At 39.7% G+C, this 6,707-nt stretch overlaps 1 pseudogene; it reads right to left on the bottom strand.

Annotated features, from left to right (window-relative positions):
- Positions 1 to 882: 882 nt before the first annotated feature.
- Positions 883 to 1,440, bottom strand: LOC102266765 (low molecular weight phosphotyrosine protein phosphatase pseudogene; annotated as a pseudogene).
- Between the last annotated feature and the right edge of the window lie 5,267 nt (positions 1,441 to 6,707).

Raw genomic sequence — 6,707 nt, 5'->3', positions numbered from 1 at the left:
CACAATCATTAGTGATATTGAGCATTTTTTCATGTACTTGTTAGCCATTTGCATGTCTTGTTTTTTTTTTTTTTGCACCTCAGTTGTATTTTTGTAATTTCCCCAGTTTATTTGAGAACAATTTTTTCTGACATATATTCATATGAATTTTAGATCAGTTATTTTAAATGTGCACAAATTATGTATATTTCCCTATAACCAGGCACTGACAAAAAATACTTAATATATCAATATTTAAGCATTCCAACATAAAAGGACTTTTTCCAACTTGATACTTTTTCCCACACAAGGTGATCTATAATTGACATTCAGGCAATTATACGCATGTAGAAGCAGACACAGTCCCCCAACTGACCATAAGATAAACCCTCACACTCGCCCTTCTCCTGGATATAACTACATTTCCAGAGGCAAACGGGTTCAAATGGGAGCACATAAGGTGACTTCCTCATGAAATGAACTGCACAGACACAAACTAAGACGGAGTGAAGGTGCTAAGGATGAATCCCACGAGCCTCGCTCCTTCCTGGCCTGAGAGTGTGCGCTTGCGCACTGCCAGCCAGTGGCAACTCACCACCGCGGGGCGCCAGGCCCCGTCGAGGCGGTGAGGGCAGGGCCAGTCCACAGAGGGAGGGGCAGTGCAGGCTCCCGAGGGGCGTCTCACTTCACTTCACTATGGTCTACTGTGCTGCTCCACTACTTCGATTGTTCCACTGTTTTTGTAACTGGGGCATAGTGGGAGGTTTAGCTAGTCTAAGGAACTCTTACCCATAAACTATCTGAATCAAAGATTTTTTTATTTACTCTTTCGCCAAACACAAAGACTGAGTTCCATCTACAAGAGGGCTGCGGCCTTGGCTCCGAATGGTGACACTCTTGACACTTGACACACGGCCTCAGGGGACGAGCCTGGGCCACAGCGGGACGGCCGGGTCAGCGAACCTTCCCCAGGAAGGCCCTGCAGCACCGCACGCACTGCTGGTAGACGGCCTCAAAGTCAGCGTTGTCGCCATAATAGGGATCTTCAATGATAAGTTGTTTTTGTGGATCATAGTTCCGAGTAGTTCGATTTTCGCTCTGCAGTTTTTAACTTGATTACTTTTTCTATTCATATCTCTCAGATTGCTCTCATCCATACATAGTATATAATCAAAAGTGGCAAAGTCTTCTTTGGTAACCTGCCGGGCAACGTGACTCATGGGGATACCATGCTTCTTCATGCAAGCCTGCCCCCGATAATCAGGAGGGTTTCCTAGTTCATACGTGGATGTCGCTGCACTGTCTATCCTCCAATTATCTGAAATGTTTTGATCAGTTACAAGATTCCTGAAAACCGCTTCTGCGATGGGTGATCGACAGATGTTACCCAGACACACGAACAGCACTGACTTGGTCACCTGCTCAGCCATCTTCCGGGCGCGCTGCCTGTCTTCTTTGGAGAAACATCTGTTTAGCTTTTCTGCCCATTTTTTTGTTCCGGGTGTTTGTTTCGTTACTCAGTTGTATGAGGAGTTTGCATACTTTGGAAATTAAGCCTTTGTTGGTCCCATCATTTGCAAATATTTTTTCCTGCTCCACTGGTTGTCTTTTCATTTTGTTTATGGTTTCCTTTGCTGTGCAAAAGCTTGTAAGTTTGATTAGGCTTCATTTGTTTATTTTTGCTTTTATTTCTATCATCCTGGGAGACTGACCTAAAAAAATATTGCTACAATTTATGCCAGATGATGTTTTACCTGTTTTCTTCTAGTTTTATGGTATCACATATATGTTTATATACTTAAGACTTAAAGCCATTTTGAGTTTATTTTTGTATATGGTGTGAAGGAATGTTTAAATTGAAGGAATTGTTCAAATCAATCAAATAAATTTTCATTGATATACATGTGGCTGTCCAGCTTTCCCAACATTACTTGCCGAAGAGACTGTCTCTTCTCCATTGTATATTCTTGCCTCTGTTGTCAAAGATTAAGTGACCACAGGTGTGGAGAAGTGATTGATGTTTTGCTCTTGCCTCGTCCACATCTTTGCATTGGATGAGCATTGTTTATTCTTTGTTGCAGAACTGCAGATGCAGTGGCTCAGACCACCAGTCAGGGTGTCTATGGGGATGAACAAAGGGCAGCATAAAGCCCTGCCAGGGTCAAAAGTTGATAAACTTGGGGAACAACTGTTTTTGAGCAACCCCTCACCCCATCTTTTGCTCTCCAAATTCCCAGGCTGGCCCCTCCCTCAAATCAATAGAGGAGCTTCCTTTCAGCACAGGGTAGAAAGTGAAATCAAGAACCCAGGGAGTTTGGGGACCAAATGCAAACAAGCAGGAGTGCTGACCTGTGACTGTGTGATGCCTGGGGTACTCCAGCTGAGATCTGAAACCCTGTCCGCTCCTTGAAGTTAATAGGCTGGCAGACACTGAATGGCCTTCTGTCCTTCCCTCAAATGCAGTACAGGGTAGAACAGTAAATACCCCCAGGGAATAGGGGTTCACAAGCCAAAAATGTTGAGACACTCACAGAGTAAAATTAAACCGAAAGAAAAATAAAATCACAACATATAAGATCAGAAACAGTAGGAGAGAAGCAGCAGTATTCTTTAGTAGAGATGGACTAAGGATTTCAAATCAGTTCTATAAATACACAAAAGATATATTAGCAGTGTAAAAGAAAAACAAGAAAACACAAGAATCAAAGGAAAGTATTAGATATGAAAAAGGTAAGAGCTGAAATAAAGAACACAATAAATGAGATATATAACTGATAAAAATAGATTAGAATATCATATTGAGAAACACTTTAAGAAGGACTCATTGAAGAATGAGAAGATAAAAAATTAAGTTGAAGAAATAAGGAGGATAGAAGTAGAATGCCCACACCCATGCAACAGGAATCCAGGAGAAAATGAAACTGAAAAGAGGAATACATTTGAAGAACAAAGGATCTAATTTTTTTTTTTTTCAGGTTTAAAAAGAATGAATGACCAGATTGAAAAGGTCATTTTTTTTTCCATAGAGTGGAAAATAAAAGAGAGAAAGGAAAGCCCACTAGATGGTAAAATTTAAAAATACCAGAGAGGGGATTCTCTGGTGGTCCAGTGCTTGGGACTCCACGCTTTCCCTTTTGAGAGCCCTGTTTGGGGAACGAGGATCCCACAAACAGTGTGGCCCAAACCGCAATAACAACAACAGAAAACAAAAACAGAAAAAAACACATCAAAACCAAAGAGAAAATTTTAACAGTGTTAGATTGATGCTAGACCCCTCAGCTACAACACTGGGCACAAGAAGACAATGGAGCAGTGTTTCTTAAGTACTAAGGAAAATAACTTTGAACCTATAATTTTATATACAGCCAGCTTGTCTTTCAAAATTCTTAAAGAGATGGGAATACCAGACCACCTTACCTGCCTCCTGAGAAATCTTGACCTCCAGGTCAAGAAGCAACAGTTAGAACCAGACATGGAACAATGGACTGGTCCCAAATTGGTAAAGGTGTATGTCAAGGCTGTATATTCTCACCCTACTTATTTAACTTACATGCAGAGTACATCATGCGAAATGCTGGGCTGGATGAAGCACAAGCTGGAATCAAGATTGCCGGGAGAAATATCAATAATCTCAGATATGCAGATGATACCATCCTTACTGGAGAAGGAAATGGCAACCCACTCCAGTGTTCTTGCCTGGAGAATCCCAGGGACGGGGGAGCCTGGTGGGCTGTTGTCTCTGGGGTCGCATAGAGTCGGACACGACTGAAGCGACTTAGCAGCAGCACCATCCTTACCGCAGAAATGGAAGAGGATCTGAAGAGCATCTTGATGAAAGTGAAAGAGGAGAGTGAAAAAGCTGACTTAAAACTTACCATTCAAAAAACTAAGATCATGGTATCTGTTCCCATCACTTCATGCCAAAATAGATGGGGAAACAATAGAAACAGTGACAGACTTTATTTTCTTGAGCTCCAAAATCACTGCAGATGGTGACTGCAGCCATGAAATTAAAAGATGCTTGCACCTTGGAAGAAAAGCTATAAGCAACCTAGCAGCGTATTAAAAAGCAGAGACATTACTTTGCTGACAAAGGTCCATATCGTCAAAGCTATGGTTTGTCCAGTAGTCATGTATGGTTGTGAGAGTTGGACCATAAAGAAAGCTGAGTGCCAAAGAATTGATGCTTTTGAACTGTGGTGTTGGAGAAGACTCTTGAGAGTCCCTTGGACTGCAAGGAGATCAAACCAGTCAATCCTAAAGGAAATCAGTCCTTAATATACATTGGAAGGATGATGCTGAAGCTGAAGCTCCAATACTTTGGCCACCTGATGTGAAGAACTGACTCACTGGAAAAGACACTGATACTGGGAAAGACTGAAGGCAGGAGGAGAAGGGGACGACAGAGGATGAGATGGTTGGATGGCATCACCGACTTGATGGACATGAGTTTGAGTAAGCTCCGGCAGTTGGTGATGGATAGGGAGGCCTGGCATGCTGCGGTTCATGGGGCCGCAAAGAGTTGGACATGACTGAGTGACTGACCTGAACTATCTTTCAAATGTGAAAAGAGTGAAAAAAATATATCAGGAAAGGGAATCATCCTGCATTGTTGGTGGGACTGTAAATTGGTATAGTCACTGTGCAAAATGGTATGGAGGTTCCTTAAAAACTAAAAATAAAACTACCAAATAATCCAGCAATCCCACTCCTAGGCATATTATCTGGGAAAAAAATAAACTCTAATTTGAAAAGATACACATGCTCCAATGTTCAAAGTAGCACGATTTACAAAACCCCAAACACGGAAACAACCCAAGTGCCTATCAACAGACAACTGATTTAAGAAGATGTGGCATACATACATACAATGGCATAATAGTCCTAACGAAGAATGAAGTATGGCCATTTGCAGCAACATGGACAGACCTAGAGAATATTATGCTTAGTGAAGTAAGTCAGACAGATAAAGATAAATATTATATGATACAATTTATATCTGAAATCTAAAAAGTAATACAAGTGAATCTATATACAAAACAGACTCACAGACGGAAAACAAAGTTATCGTTACCAAAGAGGGGAGTGAGGGATAGACAAATTAGGAATATAGGATTAACAGATACAAACTACTACACATAAATAGATAAGCAACACGGATTTACTGTATAGGACTGGGAATTATATTGAATAATTTGTAATAACCTATAATGGAATATAATCTGAAAAAGAAAATAATCACCATGCTATAAAGTAACACAACATTTTAAATCAACTGTCGTTTAAAAAATTCTCAGGCAACAAAGTTTCAAAATGCTTGCTGTACTAAGAACCACATTACAGATATCTCTGGGGAGCTGAAAAGGAAGGACAAACTGAAATATCAATGGAAGGATTTTGAATTGTTTAACCTAATACATAAAGCAAACTGTTTAAAAATGTTATGGGGGAGGGATATATTGATGTTCATTTTACTATCATTTTTACTTTCTTAGAAGTATGAAAACTCTTATAATAAAAAATTTAAGACATTTTGGACGAAGTGCACAAACAAGAAGAGACACATTCAGAAGACTTTGCAAGAAATATATAGAGTAAGTGTGATTAAATACACTGGTAAAATTTTGTGTTGTCTGGACAACAATAGCAAGAACAAGCACAAACTTAAGACCAATGAAAATAAATAGAAAATGCATCCATAATAACTTCAGATTAATATTCTATATAATCAGTTCAGTTCAGTTCAGTTGCTCAGTCGTGTCTGACTCTTTGCGACCCCATGAATCGCAGCACGCCAGGCCTCCCTGTCCATCACCAACTCCCAGAGTTCACTCAGACTCACGTCCATTGAGTCAGTGATGCCATCCAGCCATCTCATCCTCTGTCGTCCCCTTCTCCTCCTGCCCCCAATCCCTCCCAGCATCAGAGTCTTTTCCAATGAGTCAACCCTTCGCATGAGGTGGCTAAAGTACTGGAGTTTCAGCTTTAGCATCATTCCTTCCAAAGAAATCCCAGGGCTGATCTCCTTCAGAATGGACTGGTTGGATCTCCTTGCAGTCCAAGGGACTCTCAAGAGTCTTCTCCAACACCACAGTTCAAAAGCATCAATTCTTCGGCGCTCAGCCTTCTTCACAGTCCAACTCTCACATCCATACATGACCACAGGAAAAATCATAGCCTAAGGATTGAGGGTAGGTAGAAATTTGGGAAATCTCCAAATATTTGGAAATTAAACAACACATTTAGGCATAACCCATGAGTCAAAGAAGAAATCACAAGAAAAATTATTCATCTTTTTAACTTAATAAAAAAGAAAATTCAACATACCAAAATTTTGGGGATGTAGTAAAAGCAGTATTTACAGGGGAATTTGTAGCTTTAAACATCTAGATTAGAAAAGAAGCAGTTTCTACTTTAAGAATCTGCAAAAAGAAGAGCCAACTAAATCCAAAACAAGAAAAAGGACGAAAATAGTAAAGATTAGAGTGTAAGTAAGTGAAATAGAAAAAAAATAATAGAGAAAAACTGATAAAACAAAAAGCTGGTGTTTTGGAAAAAATTAACAGAACTGACAAATCTTTAGCTAGAATAACAAAGAGAGAAAAAAAAAGAAAAAAAAATTACAAAATCATTACTGACCCTAAATAAATGAAAAGAATAAAAGTGAATATTTTGCAAATGTAAGGGAATATAAGGGGGTAAAATACAAATTTAACAACTTGGTTGAA

This window comes from Bos mutus, chromosome 11 (genome assembly GCF_027580195.1).
Source record: "Bos mutus isolate GX-2022 chromosome 11, NWIPB_WYAK_1.1, whole genome shotgun sequence".
Taxonomy (NCBI): Eukaryota; Metazoa; Chordata; class Mammalia; order Artiodactyla; family Bovidae; genus Bos; species Bos mutus.
The sequence above is the reverse complement of the archived record's forward strand: the minus strand, read 5'-3'. Positions and strand labels throughout refer to the sequence as shown.